The sequence below is a fragment of the Dreissena polymorpha genome, chromosome 7, assembly GCF_020536995.1.
Source record: "Dreissena polymorpha isolate Duluth1 chromosome 7, UMN_Dpol_1.0, whole genome shotgun sequence".
Lineage (NCBI taxonomy): Eukaryota > Metazoa > Mollusca > Bivalvia > Myida > Dreissenidae > Dreissena > Dreissena polymorpha.
The window spans coordinates 5,589,640-5,615,506 of NC_068361.1; the positions used below are offsets into that span (position 1 = coordinate 5,589,640).

At 35.2% G+C, this 25,867-nt stretch overlaps 1 long non-coding RNA gene across 1 annotated transcript; it reads left to right on the top strand.

The window, feature by feature from the left end:
* Nucleotides 1–5,880: 5,880 nt before the first annotated feature.
* LOC127839166 (uncharacterized) lies at nt 5,881–9,770 on the top strand. Its single transcript, XR_008030193.1, has 4 exons — nt 5,881–5,984; nt 6,500–6,606; nt 6,739–6,929; nt 7,223–9,770. It is a non-coding gene; the product is annotated as an uncharacterized LOC127839166 (long non-coding RNA).
* Nucleotides 9,771–25,867: the final 16,097 nt, after the last annotated feature.

Consider the following 25,867-nt stretch of genomic DNA (forward strand, 5'->3'; position numbering starts at 1 on the left):
ACATATCATACAATACTTATATAACATAATATAGTATAATTTAGGTCATCAACTCATTGATTTTGTTGTACAAAAAGTAACATTTTACTGAACGTTGATAATGAAAGAAGAGACAGATTTTGACATGGCTACTGTGAAAAACAACAGCATATACAAGAAAAAAAGAAAAATTACAAGTTTATCTCACCTCGGCTCGAAGCACTGGCCTTTGGAGTAAAAGTTGTTTGCTATAATCACTCGACAATCTTAGCTGTTACATTACTGTTACATACCATTACCCATTTTATACTTTTTGCAAGCAATCCGTTTATTGTTATTAAGGCAAACAACGTAGGCACTTTACGGAAGTGTAGTGTTTGAAGTGCATAACTCTTTATAATTTATCAATTTAAAATACAAATTACTTACAAACAACAATTTATTTTGGGTATAAGGCTAGGCTATTAATATTATTTCACACCATGATGTACAGTAATCTTTTAGTTTTTGAATCTGTGACAAAACGTTGGAAAATTGTCATTTAGACAATATGTGAACAAGCCCCTTTAAGAGTCAGTAATCACTTAAGAAATAATGTTTATATACATCGCATCGCACCTCTTCCTGTTTGATAATAAGTCGTGACTATACTTGATTTGAAGATTACGGGAATACACGAACAAAGATGTTTTCAAATGCCGTGGTAGTCAGGGTTGTTGACACAGGAATGCCAAGGAATGGTTAATATTTTACCGTTATCAAAGTTTAAGTAAATTTAATTGAACAAGTACAAACAATGTTTAACGTGCGACTTCTTCATGCAATGGATGACGATGGTAAGAATATTAAATCCAAATGATGCTCTGTCTTTTAATCTTTTTAATAAAGACGATATGTAGTTGATGCTCGTTTTGGTTTCATATCTTGTGCTTGAGAAAGATACGGTTCGGACGTTCTGGTCTGTATATAACCATTGAGATATTAAGTATAACATTGAAATGCATTCTCTTTCGTCGCTCGAATTATGATGCGATGAGGTTAATATGTATGTACATTTTCAAATGTAATGAATAATTATTGAAAAAGTATGAGGTTTAAAGCTCAGAACCGGTTTTAACAGTGCTTTTGTATTAACAGATATAAAGAGGTGACCCCAGTTTTTCGTGTGTGTAGGTTTGTTACGTGTGTGTCTTTTCTAGTGTTTTTGTTCCTTGTCGTACTGTTCACAATTGGTTCCTTGTCGTTAAAAAATGACGCTTTGAATAATCAAGGTTCTTATAATTTCTGCTGGTGCTGCTGAAGTATTACTGTATGTGTATATGTGTATATGGACGTTTATATAGCTTAAGTACGGGAAACTGATCCATTAATTGGTGATGCAATTCTAAACACGGGGCTTGCATCATCTAAGAAAAGCATTTGTCTGCATGAATCACAGAGTTAAAAGTAGTAATAGTTTAATTGTGTTATTTGTTGACAGTTTGTGTCAGTTAATATCGCCTGTTAGAAAGAAAAACACGTTGGTAAGCAATATTTGCAAACCATCTTATTTTATTATTTGTTTGTTAAGACGCCGATGAATGAGCTGCATTAACATCAAGTTGTACACAGCAATCTTACAATAGGCAAGGGGAATACTTATATAGTTGCTTGTCTGAATATTTGCCAAGGAAATTAAATCCCCATCCCATTTCCGTTAACGACGGAATTTTAAAATGATTTTTATTTCCCGACTGTTTGTTTGCGAACAATGGGACTCTGAAAATTAAATTGGTTGATTTCTTTAATGGAAATTTCACAACAATATAAATAGTTATTTATCATTTCAGCTCATCACTATCAGTTACGTTTTATCCCATAGTAATGCGCAGAATGATTCAACGAAGGGTTTTCTGAACTTAGATACTGTCTCAACAATGTTATTTAGTGCAGTAATATCTTAACAAAAGTATGTAATAACAGATACTAATCTGTTTTTACGTATGTTTTCCAGGTCTGTGACCATTAATGCTTCAACAGCTTTAATGAGTGATTGTTAATTACCCGATTATTTTTAATCTCAGAATAATAATGAAGTTCTTAACGCTTTGTATTTTAAACCTTAATGATTTTCTATATGTTTCCTTGAATAAAGAATCTTAAAATTTTTTAAATGCTGAGTTGTTATTGCAAATGTATTTTATCTCGTATCTTGGAACGGCGTATTCATGGAAATCAATGGCATCACAGCTTTAACTTCAAACATAATAATTTGAAACCGGAATATAATTATTGCTTATAAGCCTTTTCATAAATAGGCATATAGTAAATGTTATTTTTGTTAAAACCTGAAGAAGAACATATTTCTGTGTGTAAAACAGCGGACTAGATCCTGTCGATAATTTTAAAGTAAAACGACGATTAAGAATGTCGGTGGACACAATATAATGCGTTCTTGAACACATTTGATAAATGTATACACCAAAATATTTATTTGTTCGATAGTAACGTTTTTTTGCACACTTAAATACTAACATTATATTTATGAAATATGAACACGTGACGTCCAATTCAGTATGTGCATCCGCAGTTGTAGATAGAAGCTTTTGAATATCATTAAATATTATCCTGTCACATGTATGCCTTTAAATCAGCCTTATGATAACCTGCAGTCAATTGTATAAATATGGATAACTCTTATCCACAGGTGGTTAGCGTGTGGCTATGATATTAATTAGTGAAAACATCATTTTGAATGATAAATAATCATATTATAACGAAAAATTAACTTTTCTGAAAAAAAATATTTCACTATCAAATATATATATAACAAGGTATGCAACTCAAAATCAGCCCAAAACGGGGTGCATCGCTTTGAACAGCCATATCTTCATCAATTGTGCAGCGATTTTCACGATCTCGGTCTTATTCAACGCAGAAATGAATTTCCTTTCTGGAACTGTATATGTCTTGCAATATTTTTACAAATGCTGGGTCAACTTTTAAGAAATAACACGATACACAACACGCATGACCCAGTTGACAGTGATCATGCTGTCTTTAAGACTGAAATCTTCACGGAGTAAAGGGCAACTTCCCTACAAAGTTCATGTAGTTCGATACCATAATTCAATAAAACGTATGAAAAAACTTTATTACCGTTCTTGTCGTTACATTCTGCATCAAGACAAACTGTCCAGCGCCGTTTGAAACCTTTGTTTACATACATTTCAACTAACTGACATTTTAAACATACGAGTGATTTCATTGGTCCAATGCGGAGGTGTGTCTTTACAACTGGAGATTTCATTCATAAAGAATACATGATCACTGTCAACTGGGTCATGCGTGTTGTGTATCGTGTTATTTCTTAAAAGTTGACCCAGCATTTGTAAAAATATTGCAAGACATATACATTTCCAGAAAGGAAATTCATTTCTGCGTTGAATAAGACCGAGATCGTGAAAATCGCTGCAAAATTGATGAAGATATGGCTGTTCAAAGCGATGCACCCCGTGTTGGGCTGATTTTGAGTTGCATACCTTGTTATATATATATTTGATAGTGAAATATTTTTTTTCAGAAAAGTTAATTTTTCGTTATAATATGATTATTTATCATTCAAAATGATGTTTTCACTAATTAATATCATAGCCACACGCTAACCACCTGTGCTCTTATCCAGCGGTAGCTAAAGAAACTTCAGCGTTCAGTTTATATAGTATTGACAGACCATAAAGTCGCGCCAGTCAAAAATCATAAAAAGCGACATTTAAAGTTATGGTAGCCAGAACTAATCCAGAGGATAACTTTTGGTTATCTTCAATTTTAGGATATCTTTTTTGGTTAGCGATTGTATAAAAAATAGTTATCCAAAACGGTTCACGTTCCGGTTAAGTTTTGGATAAGAGTTAGCCAAGATAGTTGACGTCGGTTATCTTTATCCAAATGAAGAACGCGCTGACAAAATGGCTGACATTGACATACCGAACGCTAGACGACCAAGACAATTTCGACGAATTGACAGATTTACGGAAACTGACGACCCCAAAGAAATACGACGACGATTTAGATTTACACCTGACAGCATCGACCGCATAGAACGACTGATCGGACATAGACTTGAGAGACCAACTAGACGGAATCAACCCTTGACACCGAGCCGAGGCAGCAAATATTGATAACACTGAGATTTTTTGCTTCCGGAAATTTTTTGCAATTAATAGGGGATACTTTTACCTTAGGTGGTTTACCACCGCAGGTCTTTTGGACCTCTGTAGTGGCCTCTTCTTTGTCCTCAATATTTAGTAGTCTCGGTGTTTTGCTTCCGGTTATTACATTATAGTCACAGTTATGATCATACATAATCGGGTGATTGACCCAATGATCCAGGCGTCTTTTAAAAGTATCCGTGTTTTTGGATGTGACGACAGCACTTGGTAACTTATTCCATATGTTTACAATGCGGTTGGAGAAAAAGTTCTTGCGAATGTCACGTGCACATCTGTGCTTTAAAAGTTTCAATGGATGACCTCTAGTTGTGTTTGTGTTCAGAGTAAAAAATCCAACTGTTGTTCTTTTGTCATAGATATTGTTCAAGATCGTGTACGTTTCAATCATATCCCCCCGTAGTCTGCGAAATTTTAAAGTGGGTAGTTTACTTTTGGGGTGGACATTGCCACGGTTTAAAGGGTAGCGACCAGAGTAACTGACGAACTGTGTGACCTGAAAGACCAAACAATTAAACTCCCGACGACGGACAGACTTTATTTATATTTATTAATTTTTTTTCAAAATCGCTGGATTTCCGTCTGTAATTGCGGCGATCGACGGAACACACGTTCGCATCATTGCTCTCCATGAACACGAGGAGCAATATGTGAACAGAAAGCACTATCACAGTGTCAATGTACAGGCAACGTGCGACCATCGAGGTACATGTATTTATCAATTCGTACACAAAAGTTTAAAACATAATTTTAGTTCTTACCTTCAAGTTTGAGTATCCCTTCATTTTATAAATCCATTTATTTATATTTATAAGCATCCTGCTGTTTACACACCAGATCAAAGATTCCGTAACAATTACTTATGATCTGGTACGATTTATTATAATTCCGTTTTTAGTTTAACACACGTCCTTTAAGTCCAAATTTCCACAGTGTAATGCATATTTTGCGCCCAAAAACTCACATGTACTCAGTTCAAATGACGTAACGATTCTAAATAAAGATAGGTAAAGTCTGTTTCATGGTTAAAATATAGTCTGATCCTTTGTATTATAGAGGCACAAGACAGGGAATTCCAATAGCCTTCTTTCCTCTCTATTCATCCAACCCTATAAATTCATCCACCCCCTTATTTTGGAAATTATGACATTTTTCTGATAAAACTTGAGTTAGTTATGCTTATTTAAAAAACATATAACATAGATGTTGTATTTTGGTTAAAAACATGTGAATTTTAGATTTTGTAAGAGAAAAAACAATAATTTTGAAAAAAATCACTTTTTAACAGTGTTTTTGTGTTTATTAGTCTATAAGATATATTTTTTAATGATTATATCAAAATTACTTCAAAAGATTTATGTTTTCCTGTAAAAATGTTGACTGAACAGATTGATAGGAAAGATACAGACAAATTAGTGGTTGCTAGGGTGTGCGTTGTAAATTATTTTGCCATACTTTTGTTGGAAAGATATAAAATGTCTAATTAAATGTCTCACTTGTGGTGAAATTCTTTTCATTCAGTAGAAAAAGTCAATTCACTCTTAAGTGGATGAATATACAGTAAAAGAGGCTACAAAGAATTATTTTCTTGCTACATTTTAATAATAAGATGTATCATACTATTTGAATGATTTACTGCACCGGAACGTCTATAGTTAAATTGCATACATTATATTCTTTGTAATCATATTTCAGGTGTATTCACCAGCATAAATGCCACATGGCCTGGAAGTACTCATGATGCTCATGTTTTCAGAACCTCAGTACTGTCTGATTATTTGGAAGCCCATCATCATGGTAAGCGCATATTCTAAAATGGATTGTTTTTTTTTTAATGCGATTTCATTTATTGTTGTGCATGTTCCTGTTTCTCATTTATAAATGTATACTTATAAAAGGTTATTCGCCGTGGCGTACTGGATATGGTGTCCGCCTAGCGAACTGGATGTCATGAGTTCGAACCCCACTGGGAACGTTCCTTTGACCTCCCCCAAAGTCACCAAGTACTGGTTATAGTCCCAGGAAACGGACTCGAGAGCGTTTATATAAGCCTACAGCTTTCGATGCAATCGAGCCAAAATAAATAGGTTTAAACTAAAGGTTATTGTGACAAAATGGATGTGAAAATAAATTATATACATTTAGAAGAGGATCATTCTGTAATTGTTGTTTAATTGTTCTGTTCAAAGGTTTCCATTTACCGGTCTTTACAAAATACATTGTACTGAATCTTTTCTTATAACACATGTCTAAGTTCATTTTGATGTTATATGTTTGAAATTAATATTGTAAATATAGCATATTTACACCAGGATCCCCACAGCAACAGATGTTCAATGACGCACATGCAAAGACAAGAAATGTTATCGAAAGAGCATTCGGTGTACTGAAGCGGAGGTTTCATGTCCTTCATGAAGCGGTATTAATTAAGTATTAATGTGTTAATAAGCACTATAACATTTATGTTTAATATCATGAAATAACTTAAAATATGCACTAAATTAACTTATTTTAATTTAAAAATGTTTAATAATATTCTTTAAACATTTAGGTACGAATGAAGCCGGGGAATTTAGCAAAAATAATTCTGGCATGTGTAGTATTGCACAATCTCGCTAAGGCATGGGGTGAGAGGGAGGCATTCCCAGAGGAAGAAGACCCTCAACCTCCACCACTTGTCCAGCTTGAGGGTAACCCTGACGGACAGGCTATCAGGGATGCAATAACTGCAAACTATTTCAGGTTTTAAAATAATTCATTCAATGCAAAGAATACATTAAACAAATATTATGACTATGTGCAATAAATTTGTTAAAAATATTTTACTAAACAAGTAAAAGGCTGTTTAAATCTAGCTTAACAATGAACAATAGCATTACATTAATAAGCAATGCACAATAATTATAATATTAATATTAATATTGAATATTAAAAAACCCATTTATAACATAAATAAATAATAATATTTATAACAATATTAATAACAATAATAATGAGTAATAAAATTAATCATCAATAAATAACATTAATTGCAGATGAAGACGGCAGGACATTACAAGGCACCATGGGTGACTTGATCTATGTATGGCGTAATAGTATTCAGAATGATGTACGGACATAGACAAAACAAGTCTTAAAAATGTGTGTTCATTTACATCTGATAAAGATAAAGACAAAACAAGTCTTTAAAATGTGTGTTCATAAATATATAGTTTAATAATTTTGATTATTTTCCCTGTGCATAATTATGGAGATCCATTATGTTTACATTTAAATGACAACTAGGTCAGCCATCAGCTGATTGAACAGATGTATTTAAATATAGGACAGGAATTTTCTCACGCACCTTGTAAACACTGTCTACTACTGAGAGTCTACTCTGGTGGAGAGTGTACTGCAGTGATTTAAATTTGCTGGTATAGGCAAAGGTGTAAATTAGTAAGAATAACTTACTTTATTTACATTTTTGTGTTTATTGTGAGATGATTTGATGGTCATCCATATAATTTTAAATAATAACTAAATGTAAGGTCACTTGTTTGTAAAACCTTGCAAGAGGTAGATGTTGTAGTTGGCTATTTTCAATTGCCACTTTCTACACTAAGTCTTGGTCACTGACCATCATTCACATATATTAAAAACTTGGAACTTTAAACCCATTGTGTTGTTAACACAAACCCCGGCTACATATGTAATTTGTATCATTTATTATCATTTTTAGAATTATTTTTTCTCAAAATGATAAAAAAAATGTTGTTTTATGACATATTGATAGTGTTAAAGTAACTTAATTGGCCAAGCGCCCAACACCAGTTTGCGAAATTTGCACTAACCCGGAAGGGTTTTGGCTTGTGAAAATCCATTCGGGCTAGTGGGAATTAAAAAATGAATATTGTCGGGCTGGTAAGAAGTAAGAAATTTTTACTTTTAAGTTTTTATATTATGGGTATAAGAATTAGGGCTATTGAATACTTAAAAATCTGAATTTCTCACACTGCAACACCTGTGGTAAACTATATAACATTCTTTTACAGTTTGTCTTTGGCAAATGCCATCATGAGCTTTCCCTCCTCAAAAAACTCTCTCTGGGATTTCATAAGTAGCAACTTTTCCTGTTGAACTGCAATGGCTCCAGCATAATATGCCATCTGCAGTTCCCTCAGGGTCTGCTCTTTCCCGATTTATAGGAAAGTGCTTTGTAGCATTTTTTACCATAAACATTTATAAATAATAATTTATTATAACTTAATAACAAAATCTTATTTATTATGTTATACATCTGCAGTGTTTATGTTGATTTTTAAATCTAAGTAAGGTCTAAGAGTTTTTCCATTTAAATTTGATTTCCTTAATGATATTATTAAATTTATTAAATAAAAGGAATTATTACACAAAGTTTGAATATGTAACAAATGAGAAAAACATGAGGATATACCTTTTACCAATAGCTGGATTCCTGCTTGGTTTAATTTCCTTTTTATTCACAGGAACAGGCACACTAAGAACTGAAATGCAGATATTTATTTTACATCTTGTTAAGTACTTATTTACAATGTTAAGTTTCAATATTTTCTATGGAATTAAACACTTTAAGTAAATGCATTTAACTTATCTTCTTAACTTCATAAGTGTGGTCAATAGGCGTTTCTTGATTGTATAAGCCAATTATGATATTTACCTTGATCTGCACTGCTGTCTTCTGATGTTTCTGAAAAAAAAAAGAAATCATTTATTAATAATTTAGAAAACAATATTAACTTATTTTAATTTCCTGTGATTTTTTTTAAACATATATAGTCAATATGATTAAGAGCAACAGTATATCAATTATTTATAACTGCATCAGGGATGGAAATTAGTGGTTGACCGTGAACCCGGGGCAAGTAGATTTTGGCCTGGGCAACTCAATTTCAAAAGTTGGTAGTCCAGCCGGGCAAGTTTACTTTTTTTAAAGCTTGAAACAAATCAGTGCAATAAAAATTTGTGACTGTGGATCAACAATGAGTTTAAAAATATTCATTATTAATTAATGCATAGGAAATTATTCAATTCAGGCTCATAATAATACATAATGCATTAAAAGTGTGTCATGTCAGCAATGTTATTTAAGTGTCTGTTTTTGTATTTAAATAATAATATTAGATGCACATGACACAACATTAACATATTTCTGGGCTTGTAATTCTTCAGCTGGGCAACCAAAATACTAAAGTCGGTTGCCCGTGTGGGCAACCAAAAGTAAAAAGTTAGTTTCCATCCCTGCAGCATGTTTAAGTTTAACTGCTTTCTTAAATTCATATTATAAAGTGATAGGGAATTAAATTGCTGTATAATTAACTCAATAAAACAATTATTGAGTTTATTGGAGAAGTTTGGCATCTTTTTGGGGAAATTTTGGTCAGATTTATGGGAAAAAGTTACTTTTTGCCGTTTATAAGAAACAACCGTTTTTTAACTTTTTGCATTTGGGAAACAGTCTGTAAGAGGCTGTAATTTTGGGCAAACAAAATCACTGATTTCAAAATGTTAAATTTTGTTTTGTATAAATGTGTAAGTACATTATTACTATTGTTAAAGCCATGTTTTGATGCATGTACACAATTAAATAAATAATACTTGATTAATTGAGAGATAAATTGTTATGTAATGTCATTTGTGTGTTTTTCTTAATGCTCCATATTAATTGCTTATCATTGTTGGATGCAAGTGAACATTAATGACAAGCTATCTAACTTTCCTTGACATGTTGCTATTACAAAGTCATGTATTTAAAAAAAGTTAAAGTAACAATATAACTTACCATTTATAAACAAACGCATGATTTCTCAGATCATAAGCATACTTGCAAGAAAGGAAATTAATAGTACGATTATTCTGTCAATTTCTCGCTAATCATTAAAGTCGTTTGCGTACATAGTATTGATTATTTTAGTATCCATTACAGTAACCTACGAAAAAAATGAACTCTTCCAAAAGACTACACAATCTAGAAAATACTATGCATAGAAGCGTGTAATGCTTTATCAGTGACAGTGTGATTTTTTAGCGACATGGAGGCACATGGAATGTTTTGTTTCTTGCAAAGGAAATTAAAATAAATTGGATTTAATTACCAACCAGTTGGAGCAGCTCAACAAATCCTGTTGCGCTGCGCACCGCACCTAACGAGAATAAAAATATGTATGGATTAAAATGGAATTATGTGAATATATTGATAGCAGTTCCCTCGTGGGAAAAGTTAACTGAACGTTTTTTACGAAGCGAAAGCGTTTCAGCCATTTTGTTGTCGTCTGAATGACACTTTCCGCGAAACCGTCTTGACCGGAGCCAGATTAAATATGCATTGTGGGTTTTTTATGTTTGGCTAACTTTAACCAAATCGGATAAAGATATCCAATGCGACTTGCATTTTTATACAATAGGATAACCACATTGGATAACATATCCAAAACGGATAAAGTTAACCAAAGGTTATCTTTTGGATTGGCTAAAGTTATCCATATTTATACAATTGGCTGCCGGTAACCTAATAACCCAAAAGTTAATAGGCTAGTTGACCACGTGTCCTCGAATATCTGTCAGTCGCTCTCCGCGCATGCGCATGCCTTTTCATGTGGTCATAAAACAATATAGCGCGACGTAAGGAAATCTACACAAGGTCAAACAAGTATGGAACACCACCTGGGCTTTATGTACGAATGTTGTAAATGTGACATGATAAATAGAATAATAGGTTGGAAACGTGGTTGGAGAATGGTTATCTGGCTCGTCTGAGGATCTTATCTAGTGAGCCGAACCAACCTATTATTCTCTATATAAACGCTGAATCGGCTCATACAGCAGTTTGGCGTTTATTGTTCTTGAGACACATGCTATCTTTTATATGGAGCGTCTAATCGTGACAGTAAGGAAAACGAACCATTTCAAGCCCGTCGAGTTGAGGTTTGAAATAAACAATAAAATAAACATGTTTCTACCATGTATACCGATTATGGTCTTGCAGAGGTCTTTTGCATTTCATAAAAACATCACCTCTTGTAAAACATAACTTAAACTAATGAATGTAATCCCGTGTTTGTGTTATTTGATACTCGTAAGTTACATAGCCCGTTTAAAGGGGCCTTTTCACAGATTTTGGCATATTGTGAAGTTTGTCATTAAATGCTTTATATTGATAAATGTAAACATTGGATCTCAAAAGCTCCAGTAAAAAATCAAGCATAAAATTTAAAAAAGGAAAAAAAAGTAGCCGGTAACAGGGCTCGAACAAGTGACCCCCGGAGTCCTGGAATTAGTCTGAAGTAAAAATGCATTACCCCTCTCGGCTATTCCGCCGGGTATACACAGTGAAAGTATTTTATACTTTATATAAGTAATCTTCGTAGTTTCGTAAATTTAAACGACAACAACAGAACTCTCCAAATTATTCAATCGTTTCGCGTTGCAACGCTTTATAATTTTTAGGTTTTCAAATCGTCAAAAGATACATATAATGGCTATATTGCACTATGGTAAATGTTCAGTAATACTGTTTCCTCACAAATATCATAACTAAAACGAAAATTTGCGAATCTGAAACAACTTTTTTCAATTTTGTCAATTTACCAAACCGTGAAAAGATCCCTTTAAGATTGCATAATGATTAAACGTTACATTGAATTAATTTCAATAAAGTGCATTATAAGGATCACTTATAACGTCCAAAATGTAAGTAGTTACAACATTTATTGAACAATTTTGATGTGTCTTACTTTAACGCAACCAACGTTTAACAATTAATTAATATATATATATATATATATATATATATATATATATATATATATATATATATATATATATATATATATATATATATATATATATATATATATATATATATATACACAGCCATACAATTACTTATCTTACTTATCGAACGTTCTCGTGTATACTTCAAATCTTCAGTCCAAAAAGCGAAATGGTGGAGTGAAATGCTTTCTTTATTTCGATCCATTTGTAATGTGTTCCGCTGCAGGCAATGTCATTCTAGCTGCTATGAGAACGATTGAATGTATATATACATATAAATAAATAAATACATATACATATAAGTATATATATATATATATATAATAAAACGCTTTGATTAAATTTGCCGTAGCTTTCGACTTTTCGGTTTTCATCAGAGGCATTTATTTGTGAAGCATATCATGTTTAGAGGACGTGAAGTTCACTTCCTCTAAATGACGAATGACGAATGACGAAATGACGCAAAAGTAACCGTTTAGGGTATTTACGAAACATACATGGTAAACAGAAAATTAAACAGCATGTTGCAACACGCGCTTTATTCATCCATCTAAAAATGCCAGATGTATCTCTCATGGAAATTGTATCTACTTCATTATTTTTATGTTCATAATTTAATGTCCATGCATCCGCATATATATGTTTGAATCCTCAGATTAAGTGTATCATACGCAACTTGACTTCTAAAAAGCTTGCCTTATTGATTGTGTGAGTTCTGAATTCAAACACGAGATACAAGAACAAGTTAAATACTGTGTGAACATGGAAAATATCTTGAAAAAAAAGTTATGCTTTATTTCTAATTTTTCATAAATAGCTTTGGGAAATTATATTGCACACTATCTCAGGTAGGTATAACAAAAGAAAAAAAGGCATTTTTACAAAGGGGAGAGGTTGGTTAAGCATTCACTTTCTTGATTTGTACTTTTACCACCAGTACGTGCATATTTGTATTTATAAAGATGTGAGGGTATCTTTAAAGTTCAAGTTATAAAATGTACTCAAATGTATAGCTAGTTGAAAATATTGTTAGGGATATTTTTTCATTAGTCGCTGCATGTTTGATTAGTGATCCGTATTGTTTTTTTTATTTCATCGCACCAGTAATACATAGGAATTTTCAAACGAGTGTTATTGTTGTGTTTGAGTCAATTTAATTGCCTTAATAAATGGACCTACGGTATCTCCATTAGATGCAATTCTCTAAATGCATTCATCCACCTTTACATCAAATAATTTCATTGATAACATAAATTAATATACTATATTTTTTATTATAAAAGCACGTATCTTTAAAAGCAGAACAGAACAGAACTGACAGTTTATTAAGACTTATACATAGGTACATCGTCTTTAATGCATATAATTATAAATAAAGTAATGTCACGTATCAGTATACTATAGTAATTAACCAAATCTGTATAATCATGTATATATGTTAGTAAGTTAAATGAAACTTCAGAACTAAATTCAATGAAATGACATTTCTAAACAAAATAAGAACAGAGAACAATAACAGTGTTGACAAGGAGAAACATAATAATTTTAAAGGCAGTAAGGACAAACTATTACAAATAATATCAGTGACTGAAAAGTGATATAAACACTTCTTACATGCAAGTCAAACTATTCATCAAGTAGTGGTATTTAAAATAGCATTTCGTATCTTTAATAGCCAAGTCTATTTGTCTAACGGAACAATACACCATCAACGCATGAATATGTAAACGAAAACATGTATCCGTACTTTACAGAAAACAGTTTTAAAGAAAACCGTTTAATAGAAATAACTACAGATGCTTAAGGTAGATAAATGCTCCGAATAGTAATAAGCATGCATTTATACACAATTGGTTATTATAGAAAGCTTAAACGTGTCATTGGGCCTTACGGGTGCAAAGTTAAGTGTTCCTGAATCCAGAAGAAAAACACAATAATTGAACAAATCGTATGTTGCAAAAGGTCTATGATAGTACTTTGTTAAATTCTTATGTTATTTTTTAGCTCGGCTGTTTTCGGAGAAAACCCGAGGTATTGTCATAGCTAGCTCGTCGTCCGCCGTCAGCCGTCCGCCGGCGTCGTGCTAAAACCTTTACATTGGCTCTAAAATCAAAGTGTACCACCTACAACTTGGAAACTTCATATGTAGATGCATATTGATGATTTCTACACGCCACATCCATTTTGGGGTCACCAAGTCAAAGGTCAAGGTCACTGGGACCTCTAAAAAAATCAAAAAAAAAATCTGACAAGCTTTTATTTATTCAAAAATGCACCCGTAGCCGAGCGTTGGCACCCGTTATGCGGTGCTCTTGTTTAACAATATATATAATTATGAATTTGTATCAACTCTTTCTAACATAGAAAACGAAGAAACTAACTAAACAAATAAGATAATGACTCCAATGCCTCATTCAATCATAATGCCTTTACGTTGCGGCAATATTCTTACCATCGGAAGAAGTGTACAAGTTCATTGTTTACCGTGTATATAATATTTTATATTCAATATCATGGAGCTCGAAATTAAATAACACTAATTCCATTTTATTCAATACGGCTGCTTAAACTACGTTAACGATTGTTATCGTCCCTGGCAGCATGTGACTGTGGTTGTTTGCCACCATACCGTACAGGTGTGGTTTCCTCCGGGTACTCCAACTATAATTCATCCAAACTTTTCATGGGTCTAGTAAAGTAATTAGGTAGGAGTGCTGGGGCCCACAGCGGGTCCATACATAATGGGGCCTCTTGCTCGAAAAGGACCTCATACACTTCGACATAAACACTCACGAATGTTATTGTAAAAGCAATGGTACATATTTTTAATAGTGATTATTCCACTTATCCAACTTCAACGCGCTTTACACAATAAACAAAGAAGCACATTTAAGCATACCATAGACACGCTATGTCTTATAAGCGTACTTCACTAACCACAGCAAAAATGTCAAGCCACACTATGTTTGCTAAATAAATTACAAAATACACAATTCAAGTTCCTTGATACAACTGTAATTTATAAGCTTAGGGCGGTTGATAAATGGAGTATCCAACCTACAAATTTACGGAAAAGTAAATTAAATATTGTTCGGTTATAAAATTATTATATAATCAGGTGCAATAAACGTTTAGTATTTACTTTAAAATTGTATATTTTCACTGGCGAGGAAAACATATTATTTGCTAGTTGGTGTAAGTTGTCGTATTAAGCATGGCTGATTTTCTACATCGTTTGCTACTACCCAGCAAACACATAACGTTATTACAACGTTGTGATATGGTTGTATTATGGTCAGGTCATGTAATAACCTTATACGGACGTTGCGGCAACGTTATTACCATAACTATGTAAAACTTAATTTAATTTGATGTAAATTGATAAAATGAGAAAAAGAAAACAATTTGATAAAAGATAAAAACAAAATCCAAATCCATGTTTTTTTGTTTTTCTACCTTCTATGCAATAACGTTTAAATAACGTTGTTTAAACGTTATTTTAGAACGTTATTTTAGAACGTTTATTCAACGTTATAACATAACGTTGTACCAACGTTGTTTTTGGTCATACCATCTTATGTTCCTTTTTATCTTAATATTTATTATCTGTTATATTTGGTAAACGATTTAAATAAAAATACCATTTATAATTTTAGATAAATATTTCAACAGTTTTTCTGAAGCATTTTGAAATAGCTAAATAGAGCTAGTTTTAGTTGCGAATTATTTGCGTTGGGGTATAAAATAAACTTGTAAACACTAAATTATACTAAATATTCACAAAAACATTGCATACAAAATACAAATACACATATATAGGTTTGTGCGCTAAAATATACATTTGCAACTCAACAAATTTGAATATTCTGAATACGAAACCGCGGTTTTTCGCTTCCTCTTTGGCGCGATAACAAAAGAACAAAGAAACACAGAAGCGGTGTGAAAAAAGACGAAAATTCACTAATTTCAGGAAACGTGTTTGATAAATATCTACATATACAGGTAAACGACATGTGTTTTCTTTAATGTATTTAATTAATTTGCATATATGATCGCGGTTGGCATGATTTAGCTAACTCTTTAAGATTAGCGGCTAAGGTCAGGATTACGACTCCGTTCGCCCCAAATACTCGTTCGCACCCGGTCAATTCACCCTGTAAACGTATAATGGGGTTGAGAATACGATTCAGAATTATGAAATTAATAATAGAATAATAGAACATTAATTTTGTAGTGTTTTCACGGTTAGCTCTTTGGGGTTCTTTCACAACAACTACAGCAATTACTAGCAACGACAAGATACTAAACTACTCACATGGGCATCAACTGGAATGCTCGTCAGGATGGCACCAATCGTCCTCGTCGTCTTCGAGGGAACTCGTCGGCTATTCTCGTCGGCTATACTCGTCGACTGCACGTCACAAAATGGCACTATACATGTACTTCTGGGAATACACCTCCAGGCAAATACGTACTTAAACACACATTCACCGGCTTACATACACATATACTTCTGGGAATACACTTCCAGGGAAATACGTGTCATTGACACAATCACAGGCAACTCACAGACTCGCATACACAGTCACAGACTCACTTATATCTTCTGGGAATGGCCTTCCAGGTAAATACGTGTTGAACACACATAAAATACAATATAATACAATACACACAGGCTCACAGCTAGACACTGGCTAACATGCACAGGCTTAACCCCCTGGAACTACTATCGTACTCAGGGTTACACGCACAGGTTCACAGTTACAGGCTCACAGTTACAGACACACATATACAATACAATACCATATAAAATATACAGGCTCACAATACCTCACACAATACTCACATTGGGACATAGGCACATAAACACATCTACTCACATCAACGTCCCGTGCACAAGAGACCGTACAAACTCGTGCTACCCAACATGCACTTTACCGATTTGTCGCTGGTTCCCAATCACGAGGTATGTGGGCATTTTGTAGACCGGGCACCGGCACAACACGTCTCCCACTTTTGTCCTTTTGGGACGACGCCACAGAGCGAAGGAATCGTACCGATGAAGTAATAGTGCCCCTTGCGTAAGCACCTTGACCTAACACCTTAAAGTTAGGTCTGCATGCCGGCCGGCTTTTGTCCGACCTCTCTTTTGGCGCAACGCCTGCCATAGACCACAACTAAAGTTAATGCATCTTCATTAAACGTCAGTACCCATTGGCCTGTAATAAAATTATTAAAACATTACACAAAAACAAATGTTTAATATCCAGCGACAGGTCATCCTGTATATATTTATAATTTAAACAAACCGGCCCGTACCAACAAAAATAGCACACCATCAACTCAAGTGCCCCAACACGCCCCCAAACCCGAGTGTATCAATACAAAAATCAACCCAGGTGCCTTACCAAAGCTTTTCGACCCAATATTCTAAAAAACAAGGTCAGGCTACTCCTGTCCCCCCCTTGTCTACACAATGAATGGACAGGAGCACCCACCTTACAATCCATTTTCACAAATTTTAACAAATAAAATAATTTATCAAATAAAATCATAAAATGTCATACAAATACATCCCCTCGCAGCCCATATGAGAAGGCCTATGCCCTCTGCATGTGACTGCATAATATACAATAAAAATCCTCTTGGTTATATTAAAATAAAAATCACAAGAAATGTAACTTTCTAAGGTACTACAAATGCGTTAAAATAATATCTAAGTGACAAAAAGGTTAAAAATATAAGAATAAAAATAATCTTATTTTTGTCCAAATAATACATATAATTGCTTTTAATTTTATATAGAGAACGTACATTTTGCAACATAATCATTGACATTATATGGAGGAAAAGACAATTAAAATAAAACTATTGTACCCACTACATTCCTCCCACTTTTGTCCTCTTGGGCCGCCGCCCTACGGTCGCACCCAAGGCAGAAGAGACAGAGACTCAAATGGGACCATGATCCCCCTCCCGCAGGCACAGGAGTGGCAGCGCATAGCGGGGTACATACAGACCGCTGCATTCTAGCGGTTAGTGACCAATATGTTTCTTGCATAAGAAAATTTCCATCACATTAGTTAATTAAAAAAACATTATTGTCGGCTATCGTCCGACAATTGCTTAATCAAGAAAAAACATTCTTGTTGGCTTTCGTCCAACAAGTACAGTCACTTATGTATTAGAATGTGGAGATCACACTGAGAAAAAATGTACTTTACAAAAATAAAAACAAAATAAAAGTGTACATGCACCGGGAAACAACTCGGGCCATTCAAAAAATTAAAGTGACGCTACGAGACAGTTGCCGTCAAGCACGGTCACACACAAATTTAAAAAGACCTGCAAATATTGTTTAAAAGAACAACTCCGGGAAATACCACTTCCGGCCAACAGTATTGAGTGTGACAGTTGTCGTCAAGCACTGTCACCTATAAAAAACAAACTCATGCGACAAAATTCTACGATATTGCTCGGCATATGGTTGGTAGTAAAGAATTTATAGAAAATTACGGAAATAAATGACATGATACAGCAATGACGAAGTGATTGAAGTTAGATCGACTCACAAATCTTAACATGGAAGGATAAAAGGTGACGGAGGTGCCAAGACTGGGATATTGCAGGGGAAACCGGGTTTCTATTCACCATCTGCGTAGTTACCACATCCGATGGTGCGGTGTGACAGCGGTCGTCCGACAATGTCCGACAATGTCACAGCCGACCATAAGGAAAAACAAAACAACATACTTCACGGGAAATAATCAAACACATCCGTGACTGTGCAAAGCACTTCTTAGCGCGGTAATACAAAAATTACAGGAAGTTAAGCGCGGACGGCACAAGATAATTTGGGACGACACTTTATGCCTATTCATTAAACCCCCATTTCGCAGAGCACTGCTCAGATTAATTTCAATTTTATAGTTCCAACAATATTGCAATAAAAGACTGGGCTTAAACTGAGACAATAGGACATATATATTCAAAACAATCTAATCAAATTTATCAAAATGTTTAAGAGAACTATTACTTTTATACACCGCGTACTTTATGTAATATTCATAACAACAGCTTTTACTACTACTACTACTACTACTACTACTACTACTACTACTACTACTACTACTACTACTACTACTACTACTACTACTTCTGCTACTACTACTACTACTACTACTACTACCACTACTACTACTACTACTACTACTACTACTACTACTACTACTACTACTACTACTACTACTACTACTACTACTACTACTACTACTACTGCTGCTGCTTTTAGTGTTACTACTAGAGATACTCCGCGTACACCGTAATACGTTATCAACACCGCGAATAGAATGTCACTGCAACTTTACTGTAATTTTTTTTAAATTGGGGGTCTTTTGTATTTTGCATTGTTTTCCTAGTTTTACTAACAATTAACCTCGCCATTTACAATTTAGGCGGTACAGATTTTGGAAGTTAGACGCTCTGGTGGTCGCCAACCTAATTTCCACCGCTGGGACCGCTCCCAGCGGCGAGAACTAGAGGGTCGCCACCCTTTGGAACCACGCCTAACAAGTCTTCGAACACCACCTTCCCAGCTGTCATCTGGGGTAACTCGGCATCCGCATGCGCCGCCCTCACGGCGGTCACACGCGGCAACTTCTGTCGCCCGTCTGACAGGGACTGACCTTCCGGTGGCCGGAGTAGTTTCAGCAGCTTTTCGTTGGGCTATTTTGGCCCCCACCTGGTCGGCCCTGTCGGTCGCCATGCTTTTAGCCGCCTCCGCAGACTGAACCGCAACGCGCTGCACGCGAAATTCATCATCGCACACAGGATCTCCATGGTCTCCTTCAGTGCTCTCGCCAATGACCATCTTTGGATCACTGACGACATCTGGCACTGTTGGCAGCACCAAGGGAACTGCATCGTGCACGTCCTTGGCATGCTGCACCTTCATGCAGAACTGGGAAACCGGACCTAGCTGGTTTACATGATCCACTTCCGGTTGGCCCAACTGCTTAGTCGTCGCAGCTACCACAACGGGCTCCTTCTCCTTATGGTTGGGCAAGGACATGGCGTGGAAATGTCCCCAGTTGGAACCATATCTGCCGCGATACGATCCCTCAGTGCGGACTTTTGAATTTTGGTTCCGATGCCCACGTAAACCTCCGCCACCCGCACCCGAAGGATACATAACCTGGCGTTGGTCGTTGTACCACCGGTTCCTGACCTTTCCTGGGTAGGGGCACTCCACAGGGTATTCGGCATAGCCTTTTTTATTTCGAAACGGCTTACCCGGTTGTCGGACAAAGGGATCAACGGCCGAACTTCCAAAAGAGTTTGACAATCTCTCCACAGCATCCAGCAACTTCTCGACCACCTGGGTCAATTTGTCGACCGCCGACACACTGACCTCATCCGCAATGGGTGCTTTCTTCACCTCATGAACCCACATTGACTCTTCTTGCTCAGTCTCCTGGGTATACCGCGGAGCCGCGGCGCAAGCCGACTGAACATGGCTATATATCTTCAGCATGTTCATCGCATCTCCCATAGATGTTGGTAACTGCAGACTAACATGCTTGCCGGCCTCCTCGTCAATCAAACCGTGACAAAACTTCGTCACTGCCTGTTCAGCGGCGTATGCATAGGGCAGATCACGAAACGCCGCTGTTGCCAGCTTCAGCGCCCGATCTGACCAATTGTCTAGGGACTCGCCTACTTCCTGATGGGCAACGTGGAAACGGCCCTGCGCGGTGGCGGTAAGCTCCCTGGCGCCAAAACGCTCCTGCAGTCGCTGCATTAGCTCTGCGTAAGGTACCGTCCCTCTCCCTTCGGTAAGCAACGCATAGAAATCGACCGCCTTTCCTGTCAAACACCAACCAAGGCAATCGGCGCATTCTGCGTCAGACCAATCTTGCACCCTTGCGTAGCGCTCAAACTTGCTCTGAAAAACAAACCAATTGCTCTGCCCATCATATAGCAGGCTCTTAGGCAATTTTGTCAGAACATCCCGATCTTTCTGTGTCGGGGGAATACTTGGGCCAGGAGGGTTGCTTGGTCAGGGCAAATTATTGAAAACCGGTGCATTGCTGGGTATGGGAATAGTGATGGTAGATGGAATTGGGACAGGTAGACCATTCGGGGCAAGAGGGCCCTTTGAGGCACGATGGGATCCCGTAGGCCCATTGTCCCTACTCTGGGGCAAACCTAACAAAGGGGGCGGGGCGGGGACGCTTGATGCGACATTAAACGGTTTCGGTATGCTTGTCATCATATTGTCCGGCTGTAACAACAGACGCTTTGGGAGCAAAGGCTTTGCAATCTGGGGAAGAAAATCGTCCCATTGAGCTACGTCCGCCTCAAGAGCCGAAAGTTGGGCTTCTAGTTGGGCCCTCTCGTGATCCTGACTTACCGACTCCTTCTCGAGCACAGACATATCTATCCACCTTTCGTGTGGGTCCATGGGCCTATTTGCGATTGACCGCCCCATTCCACCCTCCCCGAGGCACCGGCACAACAATTTAATGCATTTTAATATTGATGCATCTCCAGGCATTTCTTTAAAGGAAGTTTGGTAGTAATTTACCCCCAGTTTTTGTTGCAAAAAATGCATCCATGGGAGTCTTAAAACTTTCAGAAATACCGGCATTTAGCTGGCCCAACACGGTTGGTGATGGGAATGCTGTGCTGCTGAAGTTTCATCTTTGTTTACTTAAATAGTTGTTACAAACATTTGAGTTTTGACCTGTATTTTGATATCTTTGCAGATGGAATACGTAAGCACGGGGTGTATATTGATCTAGAGTCCGTGACGTAAGGTATCGAACATGACGAGATCCGATGTAGAAGTCACCATTAAAGATTTTTTAAAACACGCACCGTATCAGCACTGCAGAATACAGTAAAAGGTGTGTAGTAAAATAATACATCAAAAGCTATTTTTAAAACAGCTATATACAATCTTTTCTAATATAAAATAATTAAAAATAAATATCTATCAAAATCGTTCATTTAATGAAATTAACCTAACTTGTGGGCAGAATAACATGTGTTTTTGCACTTACATTTAAATAAAGGACTTGCGGATAGTTATTTATTAACCAGTTACCTGTAGTGTTTGTGTTTCTTTTACAGAAAAAATGTCCGACCAGACTACAGGCCAGAATGAAAGGCTCCCCGAGGCTGTTGTGCAAGATTTAGACAGCAACTAGTTATAAAGTAATATTATGGACTGGACATATAGCTGTTCATACATTTTGAAGAAATCCTTCTCATAAAAATATGTGTACATATCTTTGGAACATTAAAATATAGCAAGCACACATCGTTTCCGTGAAAGCCACACAATTGTGGCTATATATTATATGTTACCTGATGGTTGAAATAGGGTTTTTCCTTGTTTTGGTATTTTTTAACCTTTGTATCACTTTAAATACCCATGACGTAAAGTTTGTAGGGGTCTGCTTGATGGAATCACCGGTTGGTCTCGGAAAATGTTTTCTATGAAACTTTATGGGCATGTAACGAAAAGATATTCAGGTGTTTTCCTCGCTTCATTGGGAAAAGGCCCTAGCCTATGGATTTTGGGGAAAATTCTCGCTAAAATTACTGCTTTGGGAAATAAAAAAGCTGGTGTAAGTAAGGATTTTTGGGAAAACTGCATGATTTTAATGAAATTTTTAATTGGGAAGGGGCCTTTAATATGCCTCTGTAATATAAGGCTGAAAACCCCTGATATTGTCTTTAATATTTAGAAGTATTTTGTGTATGTTGAACTATATATAATTTGAGTCAAGTTCTGAGAAAACTGGGCATAATGCATGTGCGTAAAGTGTCGTCCCAGATTAGCATGTGCAGTCCGCACAGGCTAATCAGGGACGACACTTTCCGCTTTTATGACATTTTTCTTTAAAATGAAGTCTCTTAGAAAAAATCCAATTTAGGCGGAAAGTCTCGTCTCTGATTAGCCTGTGCGGACTGCACAGGCTAATCTGGGACGACACTTTACGCACATGCATTATGCCCAGTTTAGTCAGAACGCGACACATTTTGTAACCTGGAAAATTTGCAAATTTTATATACTTTCATAAATGTAAATGTTTACTTGTGTACGTGTGTCGAGAACAAATTTTCTGTGTATGAAAAGAAAGCTATAGAACTGTTCTTAAACTTTGTAGAAGTAATGCAAAAGCGACATGATTAAAAAAAATTGCGTGATTAATAAGAGACCAAAACTCAAACATTGTGTTATAAAAAAATTATTGGCTTTGTCTGTAAGGCCTACAAAACTTTGTATGTTTACACTGACCCGACTGACCCTATTTTTTTGCAGACCCTTAACATTTTTTGGCCATTTGAAGTCATTTTTATTGAATTTGTTACACTGGATTATTTTATGAAATTATGATTTTGCCATCACAGAATTACATAGGAATGATGTTGCACTGACAATTGGAATGACTTTTGTCATTGTGATTACGTTTTTTTTAGTGGAAAATAACGTGTAAAGGTAAAAAATTAGATGGCAAAAGTTGTGGCGACCTACCTACCCTATATTTTGCCGATATGTTAGTGGAAACAAACATATGTTAGTGGTAATTAACAACTTTTTTACGTATAATATTGATGTTTAATTTTTTGCAGTTGTAGACAATTTGCTCTATTATTGTAATAATAGACAGGGTCTTCATAAATGAAGTATGAACTGCCTGTTTCCTTAGTTTGGAGGTTTTGATTTATAAAAAAGGAAGTTATGAGGTTAGGAAAACAATGTTCTTACAAAACGTAAACCTTATTTTGAAAAACAAATATCTGTGATAACACTTAAAAAGATAAAATATGCATATCTTCTTTTCTATGCATTATATATTTAGTTGGGACACTTCCATGGATGAATTTTAGAAAGTTTTGTGATTTTAACTGGGTAACCTTTCACAAATGCTCTGAACAGACATGGTTACTGGAAGTTAATTGTTTTAGCCAACTAATTGACTATATGTGCTTTAAATGATTCTTGTAGACTGTTAATATTCGATCCTTTTTTAGTTTGTTAATGTACTGTTTAACCATTGTTAACAACTGAAAACATTACATTCATTCATTATTGAACTAAAATGTTTACGTTTGTTAGGTTAACATTGTTTGATTGTTATATAATTTTGTAATAAAATTATTAAAATATGGCGTGGTGTGTAGTGTGTCAATGATACAGTTAGGTCATATAAAGGTTGCATTTTGGTTACTTTATAACGTTATTTTATAACGTTATAACAACGTTATATGAAGTTCACCAAATCACGTCGTATGGACGTTGTAAAATAACGTTTTACCAACGTTATGTATAACGTTATTATAACGTTTTTACAACGTTATTGTGTTTGCTGGGTAGTTGACGGTGGAAAATATTTTATCTCTTGATGTTTTAAGATTGTTTATTAAAACTTAATAACAATCTATCTTCCAGTTCTTCAACTAATTGCTGGGAAGATAAATAGTTTTTTTTGTAAGTACACAATAATTAATATTTATTGTATACAGCTTCATAAAATCATTAACAGCAATACTAAGTTATTCTGGTATTAGCAATCATTATGTATCCTTCAAAATTGTTTATTTTCACTAGCGAGCCATACATATTATTTGCTTGTTTGTGTGCGTTGTCGAATTAAGCATGACTGATTTTCTATATCGGATAATACTAGCTCATGGTGAAAATAATTTATATCTTGATATTTTTTTTTTAAGATTTTCAATAAATCTAAATCACAATATATCTTCCAGTTCTTAAAATTGTTGATGGGAAGGAAAATAGTTTTTTTTCTTAAGAACAAACTAATTAATAGTTTGTTATTCAGCTTAATAAAATCATTCACAGCAAGGCTATGTTATTTTTGTGTTTGCGATTTTGTATATTTAAATTGCGAAATGATGATTATAATAAAACAGTATCTGTTGCTAAGTCTCCAAGTAGTATGTTGTCAGGGGTGTGATTTTTCCGCGGATTTCCGCGGATCGGGTTGTCCCGGATGTCACTTCTGAGATTTGCGTTAATTCGTTTTAAAAAATGTGGGGGAGAGGGGCTACCACCGATTCCGCGGACGTATTTCATAAGCGGCCCGAAATATCCGCGGCCCGCGAAATCTCTCCGCATTTTACACTGGTAGATTCTGCCTAAGCATTTTTAAAACGAGCCATATAATTGGCTGTCGTTTCCCAATCTTCCAATTAAAATCGTGTTCATAAAATGCGCTCTGTGATTTGTTTGCAAATGGCGCCGTTGTGAAGAGAAAATTAAGATTCTTGTAATAACAAAAAACAATCGAATAAACGACTGACATCACCTAGTCTGATAGGAATAATGAAATGTGTTTGTTAAAAAAAAAGACTACGTTTTTAGATACAAGCAACACATATTTTGTTAAGAAATGTGCCCACTGAATTTGTGTCACGGAAACCAGTGTTTGCAAATTGAAGTTTAGTCTACTCGCGAAGTAAAACAATTAAGAAGAGTATCGTTCGAACATGGGAATAGACAAACATGATTTGATTTTTATATGTCTGTGGGTCTGTGTATAATCAGATTCATATGCATATTCTGCTTTATTATGTTTGTCACGCTGTTCAGTTAACTGAAATAGCTTTGAACTGAGTGAAGATGTGAAATGCAAGATATTGAAAGGTAAACAAATTAAATATATTAATTTAATTCAGTTAATACATCATTAACACCAGAAGAACACTCAAGTGTGTTTGTTTATATTTAGTCTATTGACTGTAATTCAATATATTGAAAAACTGCTGCTATTGATCACAATAAATACTTACTTTACTGTTTACTTTGCATCCTCAGTATGTTAAATGTGAAGTTTAACAGGTTTTTATAAAGAAAT